Consider the following 12,113-nt stretch of genomic DNA (forward strand, 5'->3'; position numbering starts at 1 on the left):
AAAGTCATTACATAGGTAAATAAAAGATAATATACACTTTTACCCTTTTACTTTAACTGATTAAAGGTAACTGCATAAAACCATAATTTTACAATTGTTTTGTTCATAATGTATAAAGTTGTCATTTGTGTCACATTTGTATTACTATAATAGCACAAAGGAAGGGGAGGAAGGGATCTATATTGCAGCAAACTTTCTATATACTATTAGTATTATTTAATCTATTTTGATTAAAATTTTATTTCTAATTTTTTGTGGAGACAGGGCCTCACTATATTGCCCAGGCTGGTCTTGAACTCCTAGCCTCAGGCAATCCTCCCACCTCGGCCTCCCAGAGTGCTGGGATTACAAGTGTGAGCCACCATGCCTGGCCACTGTTAATACTATATTAGTAACAATATCAATTAGATTTTTTAAAGCTAAGATGTATATTAGGTTTTTTTTTTTAAGCTGAAAACAAACAGATGGAAAACAAAAGGATGGAAAAAGATACAAATAGATACCATACCAATGGTGATCAGAAGAGAACAGGAATGGTTAATACCACCATCAGACAAAATAGACTTTTAAAATGTTACTAGGGAAAGAGAGAGACATTTATTTAATGTTAAAAGAGTGAGTTAGGCCAGATGCGCTGACTCACACCTGTAATCCTAGCACTTTGGGAGGCCAAGGTGGGCGGATCACCTGAGATCGGGAGTTCGAGACCAGCCTGATCAACATGGAGAAATCTTATCTCTACTAAAAATACAAAATTAGCCAGGCATGGTGGCGCATGCCTGTAATCCCAGCTACTTGGGAGGCTGAGGTAGGAGAATCACTTGAACCTGGAAGGTGGAGGTTGCAGTTAGCCGAGATTGCACCATGGCGTTCCAGCTGGGCAAAAGAGCGAAACTCTGTCTCAAAAAAAAAAAGGGTGAGTTAATCAGAAAAATATAACTACAATGAACATATACGCTCCTAAAAACAGGAGACTGCATACATGAAACAAAAACTGACAGTACTGAAGGGAGAAAATGACATTTCAACAATACAAGTTGGATATTTCAACATTCCATTCTCAATAAATATAACAACTAGACAGAAAATCTGCAAGGACGTAGAGGGCTTAAACAACACTACCAACTAGTTTGACTTAACTGATATTTATTGAACCCTCAACTGGTAATAAAATACATACTCAACATGCAACATTTTCTAAACTAAATAATATACTAGACCATATGGCAAATCATAATAGTTTTAAAAAGTCATACTAAGTGTATCCTCTGACCACAATGAAATTAAGTTAGAAATAAAAAACTGAGGAAATTTGGAAAATTCAAAAATATTTTAAAATTATTCAACACATTGCTAAATATCCCATGGATCAAAGAAAAAATTATAAGAGAAATTAGAATTTTTTTATTTTACTTCTTAAAAATAGATATGGAATCTCGCTCTGTTGACCAGGCTGGTCTCAAACTTCTGGCCTCAAGCAATCCTATCTCAGCCTCCCAAAATGCTGGGAATACAGGCACAAGCCACCGCACCTGGCCTAGAATGTATTTTTAATAAAAACAAAAACAACCAAAATTTTTGGAGCAGCTAAACATGTTTTTAGTGAGAAATTTCTAGCTTTACATGCCTATACTGCTAGAAAAGAATAAAGATCTAAAATCATTTGGTAGACTTCACCAGTGAAGCCATCTAGTCCTTGGCTTTTCTTCGTTAGGAGGTATTGAATTACTATTCAGTCTCCTTACTGGCCATAGGTATATTCAGATTTTCTGTTTCTTCATGATTGTCCTAGTCACGTGTGTGTTTCTAGAAATTTTTCCATTTTGTCTAGGTTATCCAATTTATTGGCATACAATTGTTAAAAGTACTCTTGCATAATGCTTTTTATTACTATATAATTGGTAACAATGTTCTTTGTTTTATTCCTGATCCTAGTTATTTCGGTCTTTCTTAATCAATCTAGCTAATGGTTTGACAATTTTGTTGAGCTTTTCAAAGAATCAACCCTTAGTTTTACTAATTTTCTTTATTATTTTTATTATCTAATATGTTATTCTTTAATCTCTTTTTTTTTTTTTTTTTTTTTTGAGACGGAGTCTCACTCTGTCGCCCAGCCTGGAGTGCAGTGGCCAGATCTCGGCTCACTGCAAGCTCCGCCTCCTGGGTTTACACCATTCTCCTGCCTCAGCCTCCCGAGTAGCTGGGACTACAGACGCTCGCCACCTCGCCCGGCTATTTTTTTGTATTTTTTTACTAGAGACGGGGTTTCACCGGGTTAGCCAGGATGGTCTCGATCTCCTGACCTCGTGATCCGCCCGTCTCGGCCTCCCAAAGTGCTGGCATTACAGGCTTGAGCCACCGCGCCCGGCCATTCTTTAATCTTTTTATTTCCTTCTACTAGCTTCAGATTTAGTTTCTTCTTCTTTTCTAGTTTCTAAGGGCATAGTTAGGTTGTTGACTTGAAATCTTCTTTTTTAATGTAAACACCAATATCTACAAAATTATCTTAACACTGCTTTTGCTGCATTCCATAAAATTGGTATGTTGTATTTTCATTTACTTCATTTTCATTTCTTCTTTGATCCACTAGTTAAGAGTATGTTTAATTTTCACATACTTGTGGATTTTACAGTTTTGTTTATGCTATTGAATTCTAGTTTCAATCTTTTAAAATTACAACTTCTTCTGCAGCCTAAGACGTAGTTTATCCTGGATAATAATACACATGTACTTGAGGAAAATGTGTATTCTGCTATTGTTGGGAGGAAATGTTATATATATACATATGTGTGTGTGTTAGGTCCAATTGGTTCAAGTCCCCTATCTCCTTATTGAACTTCTATTATTCTATACATTATTAAAAGCAGTGTATTGAAGTCTCCTACTATTATTATATAGATGACTATTTCTTACTTTAATTCTGTCAATGTTTGCTTCATATATTTTGGAGCTCAGATGTTTAGTGTATATTGATATATCTTCTTGGTAAGTTGACCCTTTTGTTGCATATTGTCTCTTCTAACACTTTTTAACTTACAGTCTATTTTGTCTGATGTTAATATAGCCATGCCCATCTTTTTAATTGCTATTTGCATGAAATATCTTTTTTCATCTTTTCACTTTCAAACTATGTGTGTCCTTAGATCTAAAGTGAATTTCTTATAGATAGCATTTAGTTGGATCTCATTCTCTTATCCAGTCTGTCAATCTATGTCTTTCGATTGCCAACTTTGATCCATTTACATTTAAAGTAACTATTAATAAGGAATGACTTACATTTGCCATGTTGTATTGTATTATAGTTCTCTGTATTATAGTTCACCCACTCCCACATTTCCTCCCTTACTGCCTTCCTCTGTGTTAATTTTCTGTAATAACACATTTTAATTTCTTTTTTATTCATGGTATTTTTGTTAGGTTTTAATGGCTGCTATAAGATTTACCATATATATATCTTGGAGTCAGCTTCAGAGCTATACTAACTTGATCCCAGTGAGATATATAAATGTTACTCCTATATAGCTCTAATCTATTGTACTTTAATTCTATTATTGTTCTACATTATTACATCTATATATGCTACAAACTCAATAATACATTGTTACACTTATATAGGTTTATGTCTATTAAGGAAACTGAATAGAGTATATATATATATTTATATAGGTTTTTTAATATGTAGGTTTTTATTGACTATTTTTCTACTTCTGTTTATTTGTTCCTGTGAATTCTAGTTACTATCATGTATCACTTCTTTACTCCAATACAACTTTGCTGTCATTTACTTCCGTTATGCTGCTATTGTCAAAAATATTATATTTCCATGTTATATGGCCAACAACACAATATGTACATATTGTATTATACAATTGCTTTTTAAATCTATTAAGAAAGTAAAAGAAATGTGCATTTATGCTGCCTTTTATAATTACCTTTTGTTTGTTTGTTTGTTTTTGGGATGGAGTCTCACTTTATCACCCTGGCTAGAGTGAAGTGGCACAATCTCAGCTAACTGTAACCTTTGCCTCCCAGATTCAAGTGATTCTCCTGCCTCAGCCTGCGGAGTGTGGGGAAAAGAAAGAAAGATTAGACTGTTACTGTGTCTATATAGAAAGAAGTAGACATAAGAGATTCCATTTGTTCTGTATTTGAGATGCTGTTAATCTGTAACCCTACCCCCAACCTTGTCCTTGCAAGAGACATGTGCTATGGTGACTCAAGGTTTAAAGGATTTTGGGCTGTGCAGGGTGTGCTTTGTTAAACAAGTGCCTGAAGGCAGCTTGCTGGTTAAAATTCATCACCATTCTCTTAATCTCAAGTACCCAGGGACACGCACACTGCCAAAGGTTGCAGGGACCTCTGCCTAGGAAAGCTAGGTATTGTCCAAGGTTTCTCCCCATGTGATAGTCTGAAATATGGCCTCGTGGGAAGGGAAAGACCTGATCGTCCCAAAGCCTGACACCTGTGAAGGGTCTGTGCTGAGGAGGACTAGTACAAGAGGAAAGAAGGCCTCTTGGCAGTTGTTGGCAGTTGAGATAGAGAAAAGCATCTGTCTCCTGCCAGTCCCTGGGCAATGGAACATCTCGGTATAAAACCCGATTGTATGTTCTGTTTACTGAGAAAGGAGAAAACCGCCTTAGGGCAAAAGGCAGGACTTGCTAGCGCAATGCTGCTCTTTATGCCCTAAAAAGGTTTGTGGAGATGTTTACATATGCATATCGAGGCACAGCACTTTTCCTTAAACTTATTCATGTCACAGAGAACTTTATTCATATGTCTTACTGCTGACTTTCTCCCTATAATGATCCTATTATCCTGCCACTTCTTTTTGTTTAAGATGGTAAAGATAATTATCAATAAATACTAAGGGAACTCAGAGACCGGTGCCGGCGTGGGTCCTCTGTATGCTGAGCACCAGTCCCCTGGGCCCACTTTTTCTTTCTCTATACTTTGTCTCTGTGTCTCATTTCTTTTCTCAAGTCTCTCGTTCCACCTAATGAGAAACACCTACAGGTGTGGAGGGGTAGGCCACCCCTTCACCGAGTAGCTGGGACTACAGGTGCACACCACGATGCCCCGCTAATTTTTGTATTTTTAGTAGAGACAGGGTTTCACTATGTTGGTCAGACTGGTCTCGAACTCCTGACCTCATGATTGTTTGGATGAGGGAGAAAGGACAAGATGGAGGAAGGTGAACAAGAAGGCACAATCCATGTTGCTTCCGGGTTCTTCCTCACCAACCTTCCCGTGCGTGGGAAAATGCAGCCCGCACCCGGGAAGATGCAGATCAACCGAGCATGCGCCAGGTGACGTCAATCCGAAGAGATCGAAACTTACCCGGCCACGCCTATGGAGATGCCCCTATCATGCCCTTATCCCGCCCACTGCCCTCCCGCTTCCAGTACCAATGCATAAAAGTCAGCTGCCGGCAGGAGCCCACGTGACTTCTTCGGCCCCCGCGTTCGTGGACCGGGGAACCTCACCCAGAGCACCGGCGTGACTTCCCTGGCCCCCCACACCTGAGGACCAGAGAACCTCGCCCGAGAGTGTGTGTATATTTGCAATAAAAGACTACCACTTTCTTATGTACTTTGGCCTCATGTTTAATTATTTAGCTCTCCTAAATTAAATTAAACAAAACAGTGATCTGCCTGCCTGGGCTTCCCAAAGTGCTGGGGTTACAGGCGTGAGCCACCGTGCCCAGCTGTGTATAATGTTTATTCAACAAATTGTGGATGTTTTTAGCCATTATTTCTTTGAATATTATTATGCTTCTTTCTCTCTCTCCTCACCTTCTGGTATTCTCATTACATGTATGTTGGTGCACTTAAAGGTGTCCTAAATTTCTCTGAGGCTCTCTTCAGTTTTGTTCTATTTTCTCATTCTATTTCTTCATTTTATTTTCTTATTCTATATTCTAGTGGGAAGATGGAATTGTGGTTGCATAGTTTATATTGATCTATTTGAAAGTTTTCTCATTCTTCTGCCAGCTCAAACTTATTTAGCCCTTCTAATGATTTTTTATTTTGGTTATTGTATTCTTCAACTCCAGAATTTACATTTGGTTCCTTTTATGATTTTCTTTATTGGTATTCTTTATTTGATGAGACATTATATTTTCCTTTACTACTGTGAACATATATGTATATATAATGGCTACCTTGAAGTTTTTCTCTTTTAAATCTGATATCTGTTCCCTGTCAAAGGCCATTTCTGTTGCCTGTTTTTTCCTGTTTATAGGTCCAACTTTCCAGTTTCTTTGCATGTCTTATTTCTTGTTGATAAGTGGACATGTTAGGTAATACACCATACTATAGCAATTCTGGATACTGATTCCCTATTCTCTTTTTCAGAGCTTGTTTTTTGTGGTTGTTTGCTTGGTTATTTGTTTTGTGGGGTTTTGTTTTGTTTTGTTTTTGTTTTGAGACGGAGTCTCACTCTGGCACCCAGGCTGGAGTGCAGTGGCACAATCTTGGCTTACTGCAACCTCCACCTCCTGGCTTCAAGCAATTCTCCTGTCTTAGCCTCTCGAGTAGCTGAAACTACAGGAGCACACAAACACACCCAGCTAATTTTTGCATTTTTAATAGAGACCGGGTTTCACTATATTGGTCAGGCTAGTCTTGAACTCCTGAACTCCAGTGATACACCCACCTCGGCCTCCCAAAATGTTGGGATTACAGGTGTGAGCCACCGTGCCTGGCCGTGGTTATTTGTTTTTTGTTTTGACTAAGCTATTTTAGTGAAATAGCTTGCAGTGGGAAGCTTTTTGTTGTTTCTCAGAGGATGCGGCCTTGTACATATGCACAGTTACCCTGGTATGACAATGGTTTTAAACAGGAGACTCTTTGACTATCTTTCCCTGATGTCTCTGTTAAGAAGTCTGCCTCCTTTGGTATTATTTCTAGCCTAGTAGGCTCCACTAGCTTCTGTATGATCACTTGACTGTTCTCAACAAGTCCTTGGAGCATTAATTATTAAGCAATCTGATATGATTTAAGTTAGGCAGCACTAGATTTTGAGGCCAGACTTTGAGGTTTCTTTTGACCTTAGGAGGACTCCTTAGCTGTCCTTCCCATGGAATTATCTGATTAATTAGCTGGCGTATTTGTTTTTAACTAAGGGGAGATATTTGTTGGACACAGTTTCAAATAAATTTCATTTCTTTGGAGACAGCTTCAGAGCTCTATTCTTTTTTTTTTTTTTTTTTTTTTTTTTTTGAGACGGAGTCTCGCTCTGTTGCCCAGCCCAGGCTGGAGTGCAGTGGCGCGATCTCGGCTCACTGCAAGCTCCACCTCCCGGGTTCACGCCATTCTCCTGCCTCAGCCTCCCGAGTAGCTGGGACTACAGGCGCCCACAACCACGCCTGGCTAATTTTTTGTATTTTTAGTAGAGACAGGGTTTCACCGTGGTCTCGATCTCCTGACCTTGTGATCCGCCCGCCTCGGCCTCCCAAAGTGCTGGGATTACAGGCGTGAGCCACCACGCCCGGCCCAGAGCTCTATTCTTATGGGCTGTCTCTCCCTCTGGACAAAATCTCTGAACCACTATTCTGGGCAATGGGCTGGGTGGTAGCCATTTTGTTTTTCTTGTTGTGAAACCTCTGCCTTACAAGCAAGTTGAGGCAAGGGCAATCAGGACACAAATCGGAGTTCACTGAGCCTGGGTAAAGCTTTCAACCTATGGGTGGGACTGGGGGAAGCAAAAGAGCCCCAAACTACTTAGTTGCATTCGCTAGGAATTTAGCCTCTCCAACTGAGAGTTGGTAGGGTTGAGAAACCCTAGAAGCCTGCCTTTCCTGCTGGTATATGATAAACCTTGATCAAGAGCTGGAGCAGCAGCACCCTGGCAGCATCCACTCAGTGTGAAGCTTCTATCAAACAGAGCTGTGAAGATAAGAAGAGAGTGGGCTGTGTCTTAAATACCACAAATTCTCACTGCTCTTACCAAGTTTTAGTAGACTTTGTTGTTAGGTATTTCATTTGCTGTATACTCTTTGCACTTTTTCAGACCTCAAATAGTAATGTGTTTTAAATGCTTTTTTTCTTTTTTCTTTTTTCTTTTTTTTTTTTTTGCTGCTTTTACTTGTCTTGCTGGTAAATGAGTCTGCAGAGTCTCCCTATCCTATCATCCAGAAGTGGAACTTCATACAGTCATCTATCTTTTAGCATTTTCTGTCATCTCATTTTGGAGAATCACAGATGTGGCAGAGATACATATTCTTTAAAGAAAAAAAAAAGTGTCCATTGCAGGTACTGTGGTTTTAATAGGGTGTGGGATAAGTACATGACAACGTGCATGGGATACTCTGCTCTCTGCAGATCTGTGTTTTTGAGCTACAGAACATAGAAGAATACATTGACTGTTCTTAGTCTTAATATATGACAATCTAGGTATATCATTTAAGATTTAATTTGGTGGTAAATAGTAAAACTGCCCCAAATTAAAGCAGATAAAACAAGATAAGGTTAATTTCTCTGTCATATAATATGGGTGTAAGCCTGATATTGTGGCTTTGCTCCAAACTGATCATCAATTTTTCCAGTGCTGGCATCAGAATAGTATGAACTCTCAGACTTACACACGACTGGGAAAAATCATAAAGAATTTCTGGATATCCTTCACCCAGATTTCTCAAATATTAATATATTAAGCCAGCTGTGTTTTAAGAGAGGTTTCCAGAACTGCCAAAATATTCACTTACATCCTACTTGCCATAAGTTATGTCACATGAAACACCTTGGAAAAATAAATGCAGTCCTTATTCTAAATAGTCATAGCCAACTGTTAATAAAAATTACTGGTTCTATAATCCTGGACTCTAATCTATAACAACAGACTCTGACCCACTGGGGAATCCATGGGGAAAGTTTCACTTTCAACAATTACAAATAACCACATTGAAACCCTACAGACCACACTTGTGCAGAAGACTCATAGAAATGGAATGGTATCCTAGAAATTAGAACACACAGGTCTCTCATCACCCATACTGCAAACTGGATTATCATAATACCCTGTAAAAGGATGACAGAAATCTGTCCAGTTTTTTTTTTTTCTGGGGATTCTACAAACTTCCAAAATATTATCTGTTGTCAGCTGGGCAAGGTGGCTCACACCTGTAATCCCAGCACTTTGGGGGCTGAGGGGGGCAGATCACCTGAGGTTAGGACTTCGTGACCTGCCTGGTCAACATGGTGAAAGCCATCTCTACTAAAAATACAAAAATTAGCTGGGCGTGGTGACAAGCACCTGTAATCACAGCTACTTGGGAGGCAAAGGCAGGAGAATCACTTGAACCCGCGAGGCAGAGGTTGCAGTGAGCCACGACCATACCATTGCACTCCAGCCTGGGCAAGAAGAGTGAAACTCCATCTCAAATATAAATCTATCTATCTATCTATCTATCATCCATTGTTGAATGTTCTTCATAACACTGCTCAGAAACACCATGACAAATTTGAATCAAACCAATATCTCTAAAAATGGGCAAGCATTTCAGACAGGCCCTAGCAGGAGATAAACTTCTCAGCTATCACCATACATAAAACCTTATAATTCAATAAAATACCAAATGCAAACAAGAGCAGATCATAGAAATGTAAGCTGAGAAAAATCAGAGTGAAGTTCTGAACTTATGATGACATTTTCTACTCTGAAATCATTATAAGAATTCTAACGAAAGCAACATCTTTTTTCCATACCTGTAACTGCCATGTGCACCCACAACAGCCAGATTGTTTGGTCTCTAAGGCTCTTTTCCTCTAAATAGAACCAGGATGCCCTACGAGGGTACTGAATCATGAGTTGATTCCATGACTCAGGTCAAGAGGCATGTGGGACATGGACCAACAAAGAAGGATCAGTCTAAAACATCTTCTTAGGACCTGAAAACAACACTCGTTTAAAAAGTGAAAAGAAAAAAAGAAGTCAAAAAAACAAATGTAACTGGACTCCTACTGGCTACATTTTGTCAATTTGAGCATCAAATTATCATAATTACTACAGATGCTTCTCAACTTATGATGGGGTTATATCCAAATAAACCCATCATAAATTGAAAACATCATATGCCAAATGTGTATTTATGACCTACAATATTTTCAATTTAACAATGGGTTTATCTAGACATAGCCCCATCTTAATCTGAGGAGCATATTCTGACTGAGTATGTCTTAGTTCATTTTATGTTGCTATAAAAGAATATCTGAGGCTGGGTGATTAATAAAGAGGTTTATGTGGCTCACTGCTCTGCAGAATGTACAAGAATCATGGTGCAGCATCTGCTTCTGGTAAGGGTCTCAGGCTGCTTCCACTAATGGCAGAAGATCAACGGGGACCAGTGTATGCAGACATCACATGGCAAAAGAGAAAGCAAGAGGGTGAGGGAGGAGGTGCCAGGCTCTTTTGAACAACCAGCTCTCACAGGAACTAACAGAGTGATAACTCATTCACCCCTCAATCCAGAGAGGACATTAATTTATTCATGAGGGATCTTCCCCCGTGACCCAAACACCTCCCATTAGGGCCCCATCTCCAACTCTGAGATCAAACTTCAACATGAGATTTGGACGGGACAAATATCCAAACTATAGCAACATACCACTTTTGCACCATCATAAAGCTGAGAAATTGTTAGCTGGCAATTAAGTTGGGGACCATCTGTATAATAGTTCATTGGAAGAAGTCTGTTAAAAATCATGTTCATACTAATACACAAAATATACAATTATCATATATCTAGTATGTCATACTCAAAAGATAAATGGTTATAAATTTTACAAAAGGAAGCTGCAGTTAAGAATGTTTAATTTACTGTTGATAGTAGGTGAGAAAGAGCTATTTATATGCCTTTTTTCCACCAACTTGATGCTTGTTTAGAAGATATAGTTACCTATTTGCATTCAGCTGTAAACGCAGGATGGAACAAATACAGAGAAGTTTTAGTAAGCCAGACACTTTCGGAAAAGACAGTATACTAGAAATGGGAAAAATGTATCCATACTAACGGCTACTCATAACTCCTATGTATCAGGTAAAAGGAGGTCCAAATAAAAATCAGTGCTATGGAGTGAAGGTCAGACTCACAAACCAAAGAAATGAAATATTCAATACATTTCACAATAATAAAATACCCCAATGTCCTAATGAAAAAGAATAAAAACATATACTCGATCCTCTTCTCCTAGGAGATGAAATATATTGTTTTAAAAATGAGTTACTCCAATGATATTAATAAGCAATACATATATAATAAACATAACTGACCAGTTAGATATATAATAGACAACAGATTAAATACCGCTGACTAAGCACAACTTAAGGAGATTATATAATTAAATGTATCCAAAAAAAAAAACCATTATTTAATTGACCTATCACTTTCTAATACATCTTTTTTACTAAAAATTTAAACAACTTAGTAACCATGACTCTGGGTCATCTGATATCATAATGTGGTTCAAGGTCCAGCAATCTTCTGTTTCTTTGATTGCATTTCCTTGTTTCAGGACAGGTAAAAATGTTAATAGCATAATAAAGACCAAACTGTCCAACTACCAAAACCCTGAAGCAGCAACAATGTCAAAGAATTACAAATAAAAGGAATAAGAATTTTTTTGAAAAGCAGCTAAAATTGAGAAAATTCTTTTTGTAAGTGAATTCAGTATGTTCACTGGGCTTGTAAGCAAGGAAATATTCTATGGATGCCTTCTCTGCTTTTAAAAGTAGTAGGTGATTTTTAAATTTTTACATACTTGGTTTGTAACTTTAGCAAATATTTTAAAGTGTTTTATTATGTTTGCAAAGGGACTCTGACTTCCAACTTAGAAATCCCAAGATTGCATGATGATAGAGTTTCACTGGAAGGCCTCCAGGGATCTGCCTTTTATGACAATTCTTTTTTTTTTTTTTTTAGACGGAGTCTTGCTCTGTCACCCAGGCTGGAGTGCAGTGGTGCAGTCTCTGCTCACTGCAAGCTCTGCCTCCCATGTTCACGCCATTCTCCTGCCTCAGCCTCCCGAGTAGCTGGGACTACAGGCGCCCGCCACCTTGCCCGGCTAGTTTTTTTTTTATGTATTTTTTAGTAGAGACGGGGTTTCACCGTGTAGGCC

This window comes from Macaca mulatta, chromosome 19 (assembly GCF_049350105.2).
Source record: "Macaca mulatta isolate MMU2019108-1 chromosome 19, T2T-MMU8v2.0, whole genome shotgun sequence".
In the NCBI taxonomy this organism is placed as follows: Eukaryota; Metazoa; Chordata; class Mammalia; order Primates; family Cercopithecidae; genus Macaca; species Macaca mulatta.